The 20,872-nt window shown below is 37.1% G+C and overlaps 1 long non-coding RNA gene across 1 annotated transcript; it reads right to left on the bottom strand.

The window, feature by feature from the left end:
- Positions 1–5,873: 5,873 nt before the first annotated feature.
- Positions 5,874–20,634, bottom strand: LOC116533879. Its single transcript, XR_004261490.1, has 3 exons — positions 20,622–20,634; positions 17,973–17,976; positions 5,874–6,107 (listed from the first exon to the last, which is right to left on the bottom strand). It is a non-coding gene; the product is annotated as an uncharacterized LOC116533879 (long non-coding RNA).
- Between the last annotated feature and the right edge of the window lie 238 nt (positions 20,635–20,872).

Here is a 20,872-nt window from a genome sequence, read left to right on the forward strand (position 1 = left end):
ATGCTTGTTGGCCTCATATATGTCTTCTTTTGAAAAGTGTCTGTTCATTTCCTTTGCCCACTTTTGAATGAGTTATTTTTTTTTTTTTTTCATTTTTGCTTATGATTGTCTTGGCTATATGAGCTTTTTGTGGTTCCATATGAAGTTTAAAGTGTTTTTTTTTCCACTTTTGTGAAGAAGGTCATTGGTAGCTTGATGGGGATAGTGTTGAATCTATACATTACTTTGGGCAGTATGGCCATTTTCTTGGTATTGATTATTCCTAAACATGAGCATGGGACGTTTTTCCATCTGTTTGTGTCCTGTCTTATTTCATTGAGCAGTGGTTTGTAGTTCTCCCTGAAGAGGTCCTTTACATCTTTTGTTAGTTGTATTCCTAGGTATTTTATTCTCTTTGTAGCAATTGTGAATGGCAGTTCTTTCTCGATTTGGCTCTCTTTAAGTCTTTTATTGGTGTATAGGAATGCTTGTGATTTCTGCACGTTGATTTTGTATCCTGAGACTTTGCTGAAGTTGCTTACCAGTTTCAGGAGATTTTGGGCTGAGACGATGGGCTCTTCTAAATATACAATCATGTTGTCTGCAAATACAGACAATTTGACTTCCTCCTTACCTAATTGAATACCTTTTATTTCTTTTTCCTGGCTGATTTCTCTGGCTAAAACTTCCAATACTATATTGAATAGGAGTGGTGAGAGAGGGCGTTCTTGTCTAGTGCTAGTTTTCAAAGGGAATGCTTCCAGGTTTTGTCCATTCAGTGTGATATTGGCTGTAGGTTTGTCATACATAGCTTTTATTATTTTATGATATGTTCTGTCGATACCTAGTTTATTGAGAGTTTTTAGCATGAAGGGCTGCTAAATTTTATTGAAGGCATTCTCTGCATCTATTGAGATAATCATGTGGTTTTTGTCTTTGGTTCTGTTTATGTGATGGATTATGTTTACGGACTTGCATATGTTGAACCAGCCTTGTATCCGCAGGATGAAGCCTACTTAATTGTGATGAATAAGCTTTTTGATGTGCTGTTGCATTCAATTTGCCATTATTTTATTGTAGATTGTTTCGTCAATGTTCATCATGGATATTGGCCCGAAGTTTTCTTTTTCAGTCGAGTCTCTGCCTGGTTTTGGTATCAGGATGATGTTGGTCTAATAGAATGAGTTAGGGAGGATTCCCTCTTTTTGTATTGTTTGGTATAGTTTTAGAAGGAATGAAACCAGCTCCTCTTTGTATGTCTGGTAAAATTTGGCTGTGAACCCATCTGGATCTGGACTTTTTTTGGTTGGTAGGCTATTGATTGCTGCCTTGTTATTGGTCTATTTAGGGTTTCAACTTCAGTCCTTGTTATTAGTCCATTTAGGGTTTCAACTTCTTACTGATTTAGTCTTGGTAGAGTGCAAGTGTCCAGGAATTTATCCATTTATTCCAGGTTTACTGGTTTATGTGCATAGAGCTGTTTGTAGTAATCTTTGAAGGTAGTTTGTATTTCTGCCGAATCAGTGGCGATATCCCCTTTATCATTTTTGTTAAGTAAAGTTAAGCTAAGCTCTGTGAGGAGAAGAAGGCAAGATGATGACATTACTAGTCTTTCCAGATAATTCATTTGACCTAAACATTTTATTTATTTATTTATTTTTAATTGCATTTTAGGTTTTGGGGTACATGTGAAGAACATGTAAGATTGTTGCATAGGTACACATATGGCAGCGTGATTTGCTGCCTTCCTCCCATTCACCTATATCTGGCATTTCTCCCTATGCTGTCTCTACCTAACTCCCCACCCCCTGCTGTCCCTCCCCTATTTCCCCCCAACAGACCCCAGTGTGTGATGCTCCCCTCCCTGTGTCCATGTATTCTCATTGTTCAACACCCGCCTATTAGTGAGAACATTTGGTGTTTGATTTTCTGTTCTTCTGTCTGTTTGCTGAGAATGATGGTTTCCAGGTTCATCCATGTCCCTACAAAAGACACGAACTCATCGTTTTTGATGGCTGCATAATATTCCATGGTGTATATGTGCCACATTTTCCCTGTCCAGTCTATCATCGATGGGCATTTGGGTTGGTTCCAGGTCTTTGCTATCGTAAACAGTGCTGCAGTGAACATTCATGTGCATGTGTCCTTATAGTAGAACGATTTATAATCCTTTGCATATATACCCAATAATGGGATTGCTGGGTCAAATGGAATTTCTATTTCTAGGTCCTTAAGGAATCACCACACTGTCTTCCACAATGGGTAAACTAATTTACACTCCCACCAACAGTGTAAAAGTGTTCCTATTTCTCCACATCCTCTCCAGCATCTGTTGTCTCCAGACTTTTTAATGATCGCCATTCTAACTGGCGTGAGATGGTATCTCAATGTAGTTTTGATTTGCATTTCTCTGATGACCAGTGATGATGAGCATTTTTTCATATGTTTGTTGGCCTCATATATGTCTTCTTTTGAAAAGTGTCTGTTCATATCCTTCGCCCACTTTTGAATGGGCTTGTTTGGATTTTTGACACTCAGAAGCAAGTTGTTCAGTTTCCAAGTAGTTGTGTGGATTTGAGTGACTTTCTTAATCATGAGTTCTAATCTGATTGTGCTGTGGTATGATAGACTGTTTTTTATGATTTCCATTTCTTTGCATTTGCTGAGGAGTGATTTGCTTCCAATTATGTGGTCAATTTTAGAGTAAGTGTAATGTGGTGCTGAGAAGATGTATATTCTGTGGATTTGGGGTGGAGAGTTATGTATATGTCTATTAGGTCCGCTTGGTCCAGCTCTGCATTCAAGTCCTGGGTGTCCTTGTTAATTTTGTCCCGTTGATCTGTCTAATATTGACAGTGGAGTGTTGAAGTCTCCCACTGTTATTTTGTGGGAGTCTAAATCTCCTTTTAGGTCGTTAAGAACTTGCTTTATGTATCTGGGTGCTCCTGTGTTGTGTGTGTATATATTTAGGATCGTTAGCTCTTCTTGTTCGATTGATCCTTTTACCATTATGTAGTGCACTTCTTTGTCTCTTTGGATCTTTGTTGGTTTGAAGTCCATTTTATCAGAGACTGGCATTGCAACCCCTGCTTTTTTTTGTTCTCCATTTGCTTGGTAAATCTTCTTCCATCCCTTTATTTTGAGTCTATGTGTGTCTTTGTATGTGAGATGGATTTCCTGAATACAGCACACTGATGGGTCTTGACTTTTTAAACAGTTCGTCAGTGTGTGTCTTTATTGGGGCATTTAGGTCATTTACATTCAATGTTAATATTGTTATGTATGAATTTGATCCTGCCATTTTGTTACTGGCTGGTTTTCTTGCCCGTTAGTTGACTCAGTTTCTTCACTGCCTTTTTGGTCTTTGCCATTTGGTGTGCTTTTGCAGTGACTGGTACTTGTTCCTTTCCATTTTTAGTGTTTCTTTCAGGAGCTCTTGTAAGGCAGGTCTGGTGGCGACCAAATCTCTCAGTAATTGCTTGTCCTTAAAGGATTTTATTTCTCCTTTACTTATGAAGCTTAGTTCGGCTGGATATGAGATTCTGGGTAGAAAGTTCTTTTCTTTCTTCTTCTTTTTTTTTTTTTATTGTACTTTAGGTTTTGGCGTACATGTGCAGATCATGCAGGATTGTTGCATAGGTCACACATGGCTATGCGGTTTGCTGCCTCCATCCCCCGTCACCTACAGCTGGCATTTCTCCCCAAGTTATCCCTCCCTGACGTCCCCACCCCACTGCTGTCCCTCCCTTGGCCCCCCCACAACAGACCTCAGTGTGTGATGCTCCCCTCCCTGTGTCCATGTGTTGTCATTGTTCAACACCCACCTTATGAGTGAGAACATGTGGTGTTTGATTTTCTGTACTTGAATCAGTTTGCTGAGAATTATGGTTTCCAGCTTCATCCATGTCCGTACAAAGGACACGAACTCATCATTTTTTATGGCTGCATAGTATTCCATGGTGTATATGTGCCACATTTTCCCTGTCCAGTCTATCATCAATGGGCATTTGGGTTGGTTTCAGGTCTTTGCTATTGTAAATAGTGCTGCTATGAACATACATGTGCATGTGCCTTTATAGTAGAATGATTTATAATCCTTTGGGTATATACCCAGTAATGGGATTGCTGGGTCAAATGGAATTTCTATTTCTAGGTCTTTGAGGAAGCGCCACACTGTCTGCCACAATGGTTGAACTAGTTTAAACTCCCACCAACAGTGTAAAAGTGTTCCTATTTCTCCACATTTTCTCCAGATTTTTTAATGATTGCCATTCTAACTGGTGTGAGGTGGTATCTCAATGTGATTTTTATTTGCATTTCTCTAATAATGAGTGATGATGAGCATTTTTTCTTATGTTTGTTGGCCTCATATATGTCTTCTTTAGAAAAGTGTCTATTCATATCCTTCGCCCACTTTTGGATGGGTCTGAAAGTTCTTTAAGGATGTTGAATATTGGTCCCTACTCTCTTCTGGCTTGTAGGGCTTCTGCTGAGAGATCCGCTGTGAGTCTGACTGGTTTCCCTCTGTGGGTGACCTGTCCTTTCTCTCTGGCTACCCTTAGCATTTTTTCCTTCATTTCAACGCTGGTGAATCTGATGATTATGTGCCTTGGGGTTGCTCTTCTTGAGGAATATTTTTGTGGAGTTCTTTGTATTTCTTGGATTTGAATGTTGGCCTGCCTTGCTAGGCTGGGGAAGTTCTCCTAGGTAATATTCTGGAGCACATTTTCCAGCTTAGATTCATTCTCCCCATCACATTCAGTACACTGATCAAGCGTAGATTAGGTCTTTGCACATAATCCCATATTTCTTGGAGGTTTTGTTCATTTCTTTTCATTCTTTTTTCTCTTGTCTTGCCTTCTCTTTTTATTTCATTGAGTTGATCTTCGATTTCTGATATCCCTTCTTCTGCTTCATTGATTCGGCTATGAAAACTTGTGTTTGCTTTCCGTAGTTCTCATGCTCTATTTTTCAACTCCATCAAGTCGTTTATGTTCTTCTCTAAGCTGGTTTTTCTAGTTAGCATTTCGTCTAACCTTTTTTCAAGGTTTTAGTTTCTTTGCATTGGGTTAGAATGTGTTCCTTTAGCTCAGAAAAGTTTGTTATTACCCACCTTCTGAAGCTTGTTTCTGTCAATTTATTGCATTCTTTCTTGGTTATGTTGTGTTCCTGTGTTGTTGAGGAGTTGTGATCCCTTCAAGGAGAAGAGGTGTTCTGGTCTTTGATGGTTTCATCTTTTTTTGTGCTGGTTTTTTCCCATCTTCATGGATTTACCTGGCTCTGATTTCAGGGAGCTGCTTGATGAGTCTGCCTATGGAGGTGCTACTGGGTTTCCAGGGTCTCTTTCAGGTTACTAGGTAGGCTTCCTGTGTCTTTTTTGTTGACACTGTGTGGTTAGGCCCACCTCTTCCACTGACCTGGAGGCACTGCTGCGTGGTCAAGAACACTGTCCTGTTAAGTAGGCTTCCTGTGTGTTTTGTTAAAACATGAAGCCTAGTCCCGCCTCTTTAATGGTGGGTTGTGCCTTTCCTCCACGGAGCTGGATCAGTCAGGGTTAAGCTCAGACTTAGGCACTGAGGCACTGGCTGCATAACCTGCTAGAGTTAGTGCTTCAGCCCTCTGGGGTTTGTAGGGGAGGGTAGGGACCTGCCTGACTACACTGTCTGTCTCCCTGCTTTCAGCTCCCTCTCTCTCTGGGCAGGGGGAGGGGGCGGTAGCTCCGTCCGCAGGTCTCCTGGTCGGCTTATGGGCTTATGCGTCTGTTTAGATCTGTGTGACAATCCGGGACACCGTCCTGGATCATTATTCAACTCTGCACTTGTAATTCCCGGTCCTTGACTGGCAGAGATCCCCTGTTCTGTGTATGGCTGAGGCTTTGGGGGGAGTACTGTATCTGGACCGGGGTGCCAGAGGAGAAGCCTCCAACTCACGGTCAGATGCACTTTCTGGGTGAAGCAGCACCCCTCCCTGTCTTGGTCTGCTCTGCCTGGGCATTGCTCACCATCTGACCAGATCCATTGAAATGCACCTGATACTTTGGTTGAAGCTAGGAGATCTCTCGATTTCTGCGTCTCTCTTGCTGGGTGTTCTTCACCGGAGTTGTGTCTATTCGGCCATCTTGTTCCCTCCTCCCAGAAGCTGTTAAAGAAAGACGCTATCTACTTACTTTTGGACCCAGTAGGTTTGTAGCTTTTCGATATGATAAATATTGTAGGATATAATTAAAATAAGTACTTATTTAGTTTGTAGAGTAATATTTTGGTATACTCATATGCTTTGTGTATTTTGGACACTTGGAAAAATGATTATCGTATTTAAGCTCCACGCATCAAGTTATTGAAAAGCTCAGAGTTTTCATCAAAGCAGAATGTAGGTAAGTTTTAGAAGTATTTTATTGTATAAAGTTGTAAAGACACAATTAGACAACTTAGGCCAGCAGATGGCACTCTTACCTTTGTCCTCATTTAAAGAGATGTTTGGGCTTGTGGCAACTTCTCTCATAACTAGATCTCAGAAACTGTTGAGAATTGTATTTTCTTATTTTTATTCAAACACAGTTTTATAACAAAGCAATAAAGCTATTTTTACTTGTATAGAGAAAAGTGGATGAATGGACAAAACCATTTCTATAGATAATCTGTTCAATTATTTGTTAGCACGTGAAATAGTTAAGATCCATATGGATGAAAAATGCTCTTCCTGCAAATGCGTTCTATAGTGTATCAGTGTCTTTTCTTCCTTATTTATAAACTCAGAATCTTAATCTGATAAATCCAGCTGGACGAACAATAGAATGAGAACAATGCTCCTCTTGTCTTTTGTTTCTGGGATTTCATAATATCTTGAAATCATAGGATTTTTGTGCTATAAGGAGCCTTGGATATCATCTAGCTGAACATGCAAACTTTTAGGTGAGGAAACCAAGGCCCAGAGAAGTGAAATGACTTGTACAATTTGAAGGTAGAAATACTTTGTTTTAATTAAAAGCAGAAAATGGGACTCACTGTCTTCAGAGCAAAGCTGCACAGTAACCTTAGGCTTTATAATCATATTTTGCCGTGTTATTCGCTGACAGCATAGAAGGCAAGGAAGCTTTGGCCATTTGACATGTTGGTGGAAATCGATATATTTTCATGCTTCCTCTGCTTTTGCTTTTTTTCTAAATAAAACTTCACAAAGCAGCTAAGAATTCAGAAATGCCCCTCAGATATATCTAAAAAGTCAAATCAGGCAAAAAACATATGGTAGGAAACTTTTTTCGTGGTAATTACAAATTTAAAGAGGGATGCATACATCTTTAATCAAATTTAATTTAATAAAAAAGGGGCATACCAAGACTAGGGTAATCTACATGTTGCAGGCATAAAATTTCCAAACCCTGAACTAGCTAACTGAGTAGTTAGTTCATTTGCAGTGGAGATATTTGTGGAACCAGGGAGGTATTTGTAGAACCAGGGATTAGTGGGTAGGGTATCCAACTGGTCTTCAAGAATATCAGTATACAAAAAGCATCTCGTCCCAGCGTGGTGGCTCACTCCTGTAATCCCAGCACTTTAGGAAGCCGAGGCAGGTGGATCACCTGAGGTCAGGAGTTTGAGACCAGCGTGACCAGCATGGAGAAAACCTGTCTCTACTGAAAATACAAAAGTTGCCAGGTGTGGTGGTGCATGCCTGTAATCCCAGCTACTTGGGAGGCTGAGGCAGGAGAATTGCTTGAAGCTGAGAGGTGGAGGTTGTGGTGAGCTGAGATCATGCCACTGCACTCCAGCCTGGCGACAGAGCACAACTCTATCTCAAAAAAAAAAAAAAAATAAAAAAAAAAAAAAAAAAAAAAAGCATCTCAGTTCTTTATTGTTATGAATCAAATTAAATACGGATTGTTCCATTCGCCTGGATAGCAGTTTTTTTTTTTTTTTTTTTTTTAAAGGAGAACTTCCCTGCCTTATTCAGAATGGGAAAACACCCAGGGAATTTAGTGAACCAGAAAAATTGGACTAGGGTCTCTGTTCTCTGTCTTTGTTGACAGTTGCTGAGATGTTTGTTGTTTACGTGTATGTGTCCCTTTTGGAGGGGTTTCCCCTTTAACATTCACTGCTTCCATTGGGCACTGACCCAGAATCTTCAAGCTGTGCAGAGTTCTAGACATTCACACAGAAGCTCTGCTACTTCTTAGGTGCTGTGAAGGGTCAGCATGTCTTCCCCCAACCTACCACCACTGCTTATATCCAGCATCCCCAGCTTCCAGTCTCTGGATATCCAGCTCACTTCAGGGTCTAGTGGGGCGAAATCCTCCATGCCCTTTGGGACTGTATTGCTTAATTTGCTTCAATGGGTCTGAAACCAAAAATGGTTCCTTGTCTTCTGGGGGATTCAGAACACGAAAGGATGTCTGAGAGGAGAAAAAAATCTCTCTTTTTTTTTTTTTTGGACAGTGTGTTTTCAGCAAGAAGTATAGAACAATTTTTAATTTCTCAATAATGTGGCCTATTTCATAAGGCTACACTTTATTCTACCCATACATTTTTATGACGAGTGGCAGTACAGGAGGAGGTGAAAGGAAGATCCAAATTCACAGAAGCTGCTTCTTCAAAGTGTTGATAGTAACCAGGTCCCTGAGCTCCCGCTTGGTAAAAAAAAAAAAAGTAGGTTGACTTTAAGTGGAACAACTGTTAAAAGTACAAAGACTAGAGTACATGGGGAGAATAAAGAGCAGTGTTGTTTTTCCCAGAGGACAGGGCCTCTTCTTTGCAGCCAGAAATGTTTATTGCTGCTTAATGTTCTATTGCCAAACTTGATTTCTTATCTTCTCAGAAACCTTTAGCTTCCTATAAAATAGAATCCTACTTCCTCCTTAGGGATCCTTGAAAATTCTCTAGGTTAAATTATGCTAAGTGCTTTGTTCTAGTCAATAATAATACTAATTAGGGTTATGAAGGCATCATCTAGATAAGTGAGTGAATGCCTCCCGACCATTTTTTTTTTTTTAGTTGTTTTTGACGTATCTCGTAGACTAGGACCTGAGATAAATGTAAACTCCTAGAAAATATCCCAGTGAGCAAAGCTTGTCAGATCTGTAAGGCAGAAGAAAAATATTATTTCTGATATGCCCGCCCATTTCTCCACATGGTGGTACAACAGCTGGAAGTTGGAGTTGTGCTTCCTCTTCTAGCTCAGCCAGATGGGTTCCTACCTGCTTGTGGGAACTGACTGGGTGCATCTCTCCCCAGCAGCATGTCGGGGCCATCATGGTATCGTTTGAAAGCTGCATGGTGGAATTATTTACAAACGGGGACAAAGACTAAAAATAATAGCTGATTGATAAACCAGTACATCACTACTGAAAAATCACATTTGAACCAGCTTTTTGAATAATTTATTAAGACAACAATAATGTAAAGACCTAAAGGCTTTTGGTTTCAACTTTATATGAAAAGAATACCTAGAGAGAGAGAGTTTAGGTGATTCATAATGGGTAGGCTATTCATTCCCCATTTTAGTATATATTAACTATAATTTAAAAGTTCCAGCACCACTTTTGTTTAACAAAAATTAATTGCCTGGGTGCCAATGATAACATATCTTTAGAGCATGCCACAACTTTGCTCCCTTAAAAGAAAAATAGAAGAAAATGAGCAGAAATCTTTTGAGTTAATGTTTTAAGAAGTAGGTAGAGAGATAATAAAGAATGCCATCTGAATGCTACTGCAGGCGATATTTTTAGGAAGTTATTTGTACCTTAATACTCATTGCTTTCCCCACCCCCCCCCCACCCCAGCTTTGCCAGAGATAACTCCTGTGGAACCTAAATTACTTTGACAATTACCGCAGATTTAAAGGAGTGTTCTGGTAATCCTTCGGGAAGCAACTGGATTAAATGAAATAATAAGTAAGCCTCCAGGAAGCTTAGGTATCAAATATTAGTTTGAAAAGCAAAAAAAAAAAACTAAACAAACAAACAAAAAAAAACCCCCAAAAACATGAGGCTGAGGCGGGCAGATTATTTGAGGTCAGGTGTTTGAGACCAGCTTGGCCAAAATGGTGAAACCCCATCTCTGCAAAAATACAAAAATCAGGCATGATGGCAGATGCCTGTAATCCCAGCTACTCCTGAGGCTGGGGCAGAAGAATTGCTTGAACCCAGGAGGTGGAGGTTGCAGTGGGCGAAGATCATGCCACTGCACTCCAGCCTGGGCAACAGAGCGAGACTGTGTATCAAAAAAAAAAAAAAAAAAAAAATACAAATGATAGGAGACTTTCTTTAAGATAAGGAGCCCTGAATTATTGTTGATTCTTGATTCTGTTGTCTCTGCAGTTGCTAATGTTCACATTTCAAGGATTGTCAGCTGCACAGCTGTAGAATCACCAAACAATGCCTCCAAATCCCTCAAGAAGTTAGCCGTATAGCCTTCTAACTTTAGGAGCATCTCATGTTGACTTCTTTGAATATCTCAGGATCCATCATGAACCATAGATGAACTAGGGCCCCGATCTTCAACATCAGAGAGGGAGATGTTTTCCTGCATTTGGTTCTCATACCCCTCTACAGATGTGGCTGAATCCCCTCTTCTGTCCCTCTGGGGAAGAGATGGCCTGGTATGGAGTCTGGCTAGAGTACTGAAAATTTATCATAATGTTTATACTCCATCATCTTCTATTCTTGTGACTTCTAGCCTTACAAGTATTATACAGAAGTTATTCCTCAATTTCTTAGATCTTATTTGGAGGGAAATTTTGGATGTTTGAGGGCAAGAGAGGCACATGAATGACTGGGTTTGGACCTCTGCATGTCATATCTTAAAGTTCATGGAATTAGGCATACATTGCTATAGTCAGTGTAACCCTCAAATCTGATCTTACTAACCCTACGGAGTATTTAAAAAATGCTTCAGATTTCCAAAACACTATAAAACAAATGCTCTGAATTTCAAACGTGACCATTTGTAAGTGAAGATATTCAAGTTTGATTATGATATGTCCATGCCTTGAAGTTTATGAGGAGAGTTATTCAATGGACATTTATTGGGGCTAAACATATATATATATGTTTCATCTATATGTTTCATATATATATATATATATATATATGAAACAAATAATTTAAAACAATAAATAAATAATTTAAAACAATAAATAATTTAAAACAATAAAGAAGCTAGAAATAATAGTCTGTCTACTTTTCCTGTTCTGGGAACTGTGATAAGGGCTTTTAAGGGATTATTCATTAAGAAAATCTAGGATCACACATCTTACAGATTTTAGAGCCTGTCTATTAGTACATCTGGACTGAGTCTAAGGGTTTAATCCCCACAATACAACAGTCACACTATACAAAACACAGTGTAAATTGGTACCAATGGCACATCTGCAGAAAGATTTAAGGAGAAAAAACTTCTTGAAAGACACATTTAAAGCCAAATTTTGATGTACAATCCTATGGCTCCAGGCTATAGGTGGTATTAACAACTTAAAGTACATAGATTTACAAGTTTGAAAATCAGTTAAAATTTTGGAAGGAATAGATGCCACATGTACTAACTTCAATTTACAGCACAAGTAAGTTACTTCCAATTCCCATTCCTTCATCTCTCCAGTCCACCAAAACACCACTGAGAAAATATTCATGAATTGTCATTTCAACTCAAAACCCTTCCCATCATCACCTTCCCAGGATTTGTTTTACAAATTCATCTAAGTTGCCTCTTCTTCAACAGAAAACCTTCATGATCTTAGTCCTTATCAGAGGCTCTTGTAGACATTGGTTGAATAAAGTCTAATGATTGTTTCATTTTTTATCTTCAATTGTATTTCTTGTTTTTACAGCCACATCATTTTTGTTAATCAAACATTCTCATTCTAAACTCCCTCCATCCCTCCCCTTGCAAAGACAAAAAATACACAAAATTGAGCTCTTCATGAGATTGGTAGGAAGTGTTACTTAAAGGTATTCCTTCGAAGACTTGCAGTGGATACAATTCTAAGACAGGAGATGGGACCCTCTTAAAAGATAGAGTTCAATTTAGACAGAAGGGCTTTCTGATTTTCATTTGTGTTTAAGTGGGGCGGGTTGAATAGTTGTTCTATCAATGGCTGCCTGAGAGAATCTGCCGATGATTTGACTCTGAAAGTATAAAAAGGAGTGCCTGTAGAAGTAAGCAGTCAGGAATCGGCTAACTGCTTCTTTAGACTGGACAAATACACTTCTTTTTGGAATCCATTCATGCTTTTCCCAAAGGGACATTGTCACACGGTGTTTACACAAGTGCTTCCTATTTGTAACTTTGCCAGAATTGTGTTCTGTGTAATTCTGCTTACACACCCTAGACTTCTTGAATTGCCAACATTCAGACATCATTAGTGACCTCATTAATGCCATTTTGACAAAGCATTTTACATCACTGCTTCTCTTATATCTTGTTCTTGACGCATATTGGGATGTCTGTTCTACATTTCCCCACATCCTTCATTTACCACATATTTGTTTGATGGGGTGTTTTTCAAGTTGTTAGTGTTCTGTAATTTTAATCCTTTTGGGCTAGAACCCAAATATTTTTGGTGTGCCAGGTCATGACTGTTGCACCTTGACAAGAAAAATTCTCATAAAGGCACCATAATGAGAAAAGTATTGTCTCTCCAGAGGCCTTACGTAGTTCACCTCCCTCCCTCAGTGTTACGTCAGGAAAAGTCACTTTTCTTCTCTGTACTTCTATAAAATAAGGACAGCCAGTTAGACTTGGATGTCCACAACTGCTGCTTTTTTTCTTTTACCAATTCTAGCTAATTTCATTTCCACAATGGCTCTCTTCTATGGGATGTGAGCTGCCTACTCTCTGGAATTGGTTACTTTCCTAATGGAAATAGCTTCTGCCTCAGATCACCTCATCGTCTCCTAGGTCCTGATATTGACTTTCCTATCTGTTCAGGTTCCTGAACGACAGCCTTAACCTTAGCCTTTGGGCTATATGCTTCTTAAAACAGGATAAGACACCCTATTTTGTAGATGAGTTACAACCAGGGTTGTATAGCCCTGCTTTATCCTGGTTGTAGCTCATCTATGTGTAATCTATCTCGGAAATTTCTACATGAATCTCTGGGATTCGTAAAAGGAGCTTTTGTTATTGGTGCTTCCCTCAGCAATTAGCTCTTCCATTTATTCTGTTTTCTATGATCTTTGTTAATTAGCCAGCAAAAAACAATGTTAACTTTCTTTCCTGTTGAACATTTGACATGCAGGTGTACACTTGGACTGTTTAAAGGGGTAAGACTATGCAGCTGCACCTACAACAGCATCTACTTCTTGGCTGCCTTCTATCCAACCCCATCTCTAGCTTTTGGGGTACATTCTACTTTAAAGTAGTATTTTTGATTCATGGCCGCACTCAGATCATCCGGAGAGCTTTGAAAATAAAGTTGCAGCCCTACCCCAGACATACTGAATTGGAGTCTTTGTGGGTAAGGAAACTGGGTGTTCTAAAAAATACCTTCTAGGCAATTCTCAAGTGCAGCAGTAACAGAGAATCCTAAAGTCTCAGCCTGTCAATGTACTGTGACATTTACTCTACTGGCTGTGATTGGTTTACTCCTTAAGCAAGGATGCACATTCACACTTAAGGGCAAAGTGAACATATGTGGTCCAAGTTGCTGATGACTCTTGTCTCGTGACCATCCTTAGGAAGAAATTGATGCTTTGGACAAGAAAGCAGAGAGAATGCTCTCTGATGACATCTTTTAGCCTTTGAATCCGTTAACCTCTAAATTTGCCATACCTCTGAACTTCTTGTTATTTAAGAAAATAAATTTCTGAGCTGAGGAAACTGAGATCAAAGGGATTAAACGACACATAGAAGAAACTAAAGCTTAAGTCTTGCAGTTCAGTGTTCTTTCTATGCATTCTATGAAGATACTTGTCAAACAAATTGGTGAGATTTCATCTCCTTTGGGTATATACCCAGAAGAGGGATTGCTGGGTCACATGGTGATTCTATTTTAATGTCTTTAGGAATCTCCATACTTTTTTTCATAATGGCCATTAACATTCCTACTAATAGCATGCTAGGATTCTCTTTTCACATCCTCACTAACCTTTGTTATTACTTGTCTTTTTGATAATAGCCCTCCTAACAGATGTGAGGTGGTATCTCATAGTGGCTTTAATTTTTATTTTGGTGATGGTTAGTGAGGTTAGGCCCCTTATAATATACCTGTGGGCCATTTTTTTAATAGTATATACTAATTAAATATTTTTAATTTTTAAAAACTTTATAATTGACACATAATAATTGTACATTTTTTGAGGGACAGTGTGATGTTTCAGTATGCGTGTACATTGTACAAAGATTAAATCAGGATATTGAATCTCAATCACCTCAAACATTTGTCATTTCTTTGTGGTAAAACCTTCAAAATCCTCTTTACTAGCTATCTTGAAATACACAATTCATTGGCTTTTCCTCATTCTTTATATTTTTTGTTTTTATTTAGTTTAATTTTTGAGTACATAGTAGGTGTGTATATTATGGGGTACGTGAGATATTTTGATACAGGCATACAATGTGTAATACCCCCATCAGGATAAATGGGGTATCCATCACCTCAAGCATTATCCTTTCTTTCTATTGTTATAAGCAATCCGTTTATACTCCTTTACTTATTTTAAAATGTACAATAAATTATTGATTGTAGTCACCTTTTTGTGCTGTCAGATACTAGATTTTCTTTATTTAGCTGCATATTTTTACCCATTAACCATCCCCACTTTCCCAGACCCTCACAACTACCCGTCCCATCTTTCTGCTCTCTGTGCTCATGAGTTCAATTGTTTTGATTTTTAAATCCTACAAATCAATGAGAACGTGTGAAGTTTGTCTTTCTGTACCTGGCTCATTTCACTTAACACAATGTTCTCCAGTTCCATTCCTGTTGTTGCAAATGACAGGCTATCATTCTTTTTTAATGGTTGAATAGTACTTCATTGTGTATATGTACCATATTTTCTTTATCCATTTGTCTGTTGGTGGACACTTGGGTTGCTTCCAAATCTTGACTCTTGTGAATAATGCTGTAATAAACATGGGATTGCAGATATCAATTCAATGTAGTAATTTCCTTTCTTTTGTGTATCCACCTGGCAGTGGGATTGCTGGATCATGTGATAGCTCTGTTTTCGGTTTTTTGAGGAACTTCCAAACTGTTCTCCATAGTGGTTGTACTAATTTACATTACCATCAACAGTATATGAGGGTGCCCTTTTCTCCACATCTTTGCCAGCATTTGTTATTGCCTGTCTTTTGGATAAAAGACATTTTAACTAGGGTGAGATAATATCTCATTGTAGATTTGATTTGCATTCTCTGATCAATGTATTGAGTACCTTTTCATATACTTTGCCATTTGTATGTCTTTTAAGAAATGTCTATTAGATCTTTTGCCCATTTTTTAATCGGATTTTTAGGTTTTTTTTTTTTTTTTCCTATGGAGTTCTTTGAGCTCCTTATATATTCTGGTTACTAACCCCTTGTCAGATGAGTAGTTTGCAAATATTTTTCACCCATTCTGTGGGCTGTCTCTTCATTTTATAGATTTTTTCTTTTGCTGTGCAGAAGCTTTTTTACTTGATGTGATCCCATTTGTGCATTTTTTTTGCTTTGGTTGCCTGTGTTTTTGGGGTACTACTCAAGAAGTATTTGCCTAGTCCAATGTCCCTGAGAGTTTCCCCAGAGTTTTATTTTAGGAATTTTATAATTTGAGGTCTTAGATTTAAGTCTTTAACCTATTTTGAGATGATTTTTGTATATGGTGAGAGACAGGGTCTGGTTTCATTCTTCTGCATAGGGATATATAATTTTCTCAGCAGTATTTGTTGAAGAGACTGTACTTTCCCCAATGTATGTTCTTGGCATGTTTGTCTAAAGTGAGTTCCCCATAGATGTATGGATTTACTTCTGGATTCTCTATTCTATTCCATTGGTCTGTGTGTCTGTTTTCATGCTAGTACCATGCTGTTTTGGTAACTATATCTCTGTAGTATAATTTGAAGTCAGGTAATGTGATTCCTCCAGTTTTGTTCTTTTTGCTCAGAATAGCTTTGGGTATTCTGGGTCTTTTGTGGTTCTATAGTCATTACATGTAAATTTTAGGATAGTTTTTCCTATATCTGTGAAGACCGTTGTTGGTATTTTGATAAGGATTGTATTAAGGATTGTACTAAATCTGTAGATTGCTTTGGGTAGTATGGACATTTTAACAATATTGATTCTTCCAACTTATGAACATGAAATATCTTTATTTTTTAATGTGCTGTTCAATTTCTTGCATCAATGTTTTACAGTTTTTATTGTACAGATTTTTCATTTCTTTGGTTAATTCCTAGGTATTTTATTTGTAGCTACTGTAAATGGGATTATTTTCTTGATTTCTTTTTCAATATGTCTTTAGGTTTTGCCAAATATAAAATCATGTCATCTACCAACAAGTATAATTAGACTTCTTTCTTTTCACTTTGGATGCCTTTTTTTTCTTTTGCCTGACTGCTGTAGTAAGGACTTTCTGCAATACATTGTTATTAGCTGTAGTCACCCTACTATGCAATAAAACATTAGAATTTATTCTTCCCATCTAACAGTAAGTTTGTATCCATTGACTAACTTTTTAGCTCCCTCTACCCTCTGGTAACCACCATTTAAATCTGCTTCTTTGAGGTCAACTTTCCCAAATTCCACATATAAATGAGATCATATAGCACTTGTCTTTCTTTGCCTGGTTTATTTCACTTAACATCATAACCTTCAAGTTCATCCATTTGCCACAAATGACAGACTTTCATTCCTTTTTTATAGCTGAATAGTATACCATTGTGTAAATATACCACATTTTCCTTATCTATTCATCAGTTGATGGACATTCAAGGTGATTCTTAGGTATTATGAATAGTGCTGCAGTAAATGTGGGAGTGCAGGTATGTCTTTGACATACTGATTTTAATTCCTTTGGATGTATACCCAGCAGTGGAATTGCTGGGTTGTATAGTAGTTCCATTTTTAATTTTTGAGGGATTTTCACACTATTTTCCATAATGACTGTCCTATATTCTTACCCCTGATAGCTTTTTTTATCTTGTTTGGAGAAATATGTGTCAAGTCCTTTGCCTACTTTTTAATTGAATTATTTATTTTTATGCTATTGAGTTGTGAGAGATCTTTATAAATTTTGGATATCAACCCCTTATCAAATATATGATTTAAAAATATTTTTTCCCAGTTCATAGGCTGCCTTTTCATTTTGTTGACTACTTTCTTGCTGTGATTAAACTTTTTGGTTGGATATAATCCCATGTATGTATTTTTGCTTTTGTAGCTTGAGTTTTTGGTTTGATACCCAAAAATGCATTGCCAAGGCCCATGTCAAAGATTTTCTCCCCCTATATTTTCTTCTAAGAGTTTTATGGTTTGGGATTTTACATTTAGGTCTTTTATCCATTTTAAGTTGATTTTCATATCTAGTATAAGATAAGGGCCCAGTTCTTTTGCATGTAAAAATCGAGTTTTCCATTTATCAAAGACTGTCTTTTTCCCATTGTGTTCTCTTGGTGCCCTTGTTGAAAATTAGTTGACTGCATGTGTTTAGACCTATTTCTTGCCTCTCCATTTTCCCCATTGCTCTATGCTTCTGTTTTATATCACTACTATACTGTTGTGATTACTATAGCATTGTGGTGTAATTTTAAATTAAGAAGTATGATGCCTCTAAGTTTTTCTTTTTCAATATTGCTTTGCCTATTCTAGGTTTTTTTTTGGGATTCTATGTAAAATTTTAGAATTATTTTTGTCTTTCTATGAATAATGTTATTTAAATTTGATAGAGATTACATTAAATCTGTATATTGCTTTGGATAGTATGGACATTGTACCATATTCTTTTAATCTCCGAACACAGAATATCTTCCAGTTATTTGTTTCTTCTTAAATTTCTTTTATTGATATTGTGTACAAGTCTTTCACTTCCCTGGTTAAATTTATTCCTAAGAATTTAATTTTTTAAAAAATGAGATTTTTTTTGATTCCTTTTTCAGTTATGTTGTCATTTGTGTATAGAAATGCTACTGATTGAGTCTTGCTTTCACTTAAAAGAAATGCTATTAATTTTTTTATGTTGATTTTGTATACTGTAACTTTACTAAATTAATTTATTAGTTTTAACAGTTTTTTGTGGAGTCTTTAGGGTATTCTACATGTAATCATGTCATCTGGAAATAGATAATTTTACTTCATCCTTTCTGATTTGAATACCTTCCTTTTATTTCTTTGTGTTCCCATGTTAATTGCAGCATTATTCACAATAGCCAAAATATGAAAAGCACCTAAGTGTTCATTGATGGAGGAACAGATAAAGAAATGGAATATTATTCAATCTTAAAAAAATGAGAATTTAAGGTTGAGTATTATTCAACTTTAAAAATGAGGTTTAAAGTTGAATATTATTCAACCTTGAAAAATGTGATTCTGCCATTTGCCACAATATGAATGCACCATTTTACTATTTATATGTTTTCCATAATATAGGATTAACTTCAAATATGCACAGTAGAATTTATTAAAAATAGAAACAACCAGGCCCAATGGCTCATGCTCGTAATCCCAGCACTTTGGGAGGCCGAGGTGGGCGGCCCACAAGGTCAGGAGATTGGGACCATCCTGGCTAAAGCGGTGAAACTCCTTCTCTACTAATAAACTAGAAAAAATTAGCCAGGTGTGGTGGCATGTACCTGTAATCCCAGCTACTTGGGTGGCTGAGGCAGAATTGCTTGAACAGGGAGGTAGAAGTTGTGGTAAGCTGAGATCGCACCACTGTACACCAGCCTGGGCAACAGAGTGAGACTCCATCTGAAAAAAAAAAAAAAAAAAAAACAGAAACTAAAAAATATAAAAAGTAGAAATTGGTCACCAAAAAAGAAATGGGAAAGCAGTACATGCTTCCAAAGAAATCACAATCTCTATGAGGGAGATTAGACAGTTTTTGGAAACCTTGTCAAACAATCATTATAACAAACTTATAGCATGTTAGAGTTTACAAAGAATTTTGACATCTATTATATACGTTATCCTCTCAAAAAACTCTGAGGTAGGGTATCATTATTATTATTCATACTTTACAATAGAGGAGATTGAAGTTTAGATAGAATTTACTGTTTGCCCAGGATGAGCCAATTGGTAACAGAAGTAGGAGTTAATCCCAGTGAGTCAGGCTCAGAATCAAGTCTCCTTTTGCTATACCTGTATTTGTGAATGGTCTGATTTGGAATTTCATTGTTTACTTTTTACCTGGCTACAGAGTCACAGAATTGAGAAAAGGATAATGTGATATTATCCCCAGGAACAAGAGCGACTTGGTATACATGCCAATCTAACCTATATGGGGAGTGTGGGTTTCTGTTCTTGTATCTCGAAGGTAGGTGAAGTTTGTGGAAATTGTTGAGTTCAAGAGAGGGAAGTTTTTGTCTTCGGATGTTAGAGTCTAATTCCTTTCCAAGAAATTCTTGCTTGGGAAGATTTAATATGGGTTAAATGGCTTAAGTTTACCCATCAAATAGGAATTGGGTTCAATTATGGGAGCAGAAGGCACGCTTCTATTTTATTCCTATATATTTTTTATTATCTGATCTTATGAAATTTTGTTGCATCCTTTTCTGGATGCAGTAGCCACATGCTTAATATACACTGAATGTATAGAAGTTTCTTTCCTGTGTTCTGGAGCTTTCTGGTCTTTCCCCCAATCCATTAAATTCAAGGCAAACAAACTGCCTCCATCTTCCATCTATAAGCTGAACTGCTTCATGACAAGCTTTCCACAAACTTTCTACAAGATAAAAAGAATAGTCTAGCAATATTTCCCTTGTATTGCTCATAATTCTGGGCAGATAGGAAACCAATTACATAGCACAGCTGGATAAACATTCCAACTATAATTTATAAAGTTCAGATTGTGAACATATTTTCATTGTCTTCTTTCTCCATATGGAATCACATTGTTTCTTTTAATTATTTTTAAAAAAATGTCTTTATATAAGATGGCGTGTTCTTTTAGCTAGTTAAAATAAATTTTTGCTGCATTTGAAATGAATTTTTTTCACATTCTAACACACCTTTTTATTATATACTAAATTTAAAAATACAAATCTTATTAAAATGCTTATCAAACATTGCCTCTAAAAGGTCACTAGAAATACAGGTAAAAGCATGTTATCACTTGACACTAATTTTACTCATTAAGTATAATTTGTAAAAATAGGTCACCACCCCACCATGCAATCAAGGAGAGGAAAAGAAAAGTTGCTATTCTACAAAAGTGCTCCTTTTAGCTTTCAAACCCAATAGCTTAATTTTGGGTAAAACAAGATTGTAAGGTAAGGCCACATCAGTTCTAAATAAGCTGACGATGCCATATATACCTCCTCATATATATATGTATATATATACTCGTATATATATGTTTAAATTTCAGTTCTGATTCAACACTAATGTACTAGTACAAACCGTTTATAGGAAATATTTTATCAGTCTTATTTACAGACACACAATGAATGACAAAGATATGGAAAATTTTAAAAATTGCAGATAAATGTAGTCATAGTTTACTAAAGACAAAGTTACATAATTTTTTAAAAACCAAAGAAAAATGCTTAGAAAGAAACCCCTACCATATACAGTATACCTATTGGTCATCAGACCTAAAAGGCAAATCAATGCAAGGATCATGATAAAATTTTTATTTTCTTTTAATAACATATCAATGAGATCTAGTTAGAGTACTACCTACAATAGACATTCTCTCATGATTCAGTGAGAATATTAAATTATTGAATACTTTTTTTTACTCATGGCACATTACATTTGGTAACACT

The sequence above is a fragment of the Sapajus apella genome, unplaced genomic scaffold, assembly GCF_009761245.1.
Source record: "Sapajus apella isolate SASKATOON/1434 unplaced genomic scaffold, GSC_monkey_1.0 scaffold84, whole genome shotgun sequence".
NCBI lineage: Eukaryota > Metazoa > Chordata > Mammalia > Primates > Cebidae > Sapajus > Sapajus apella.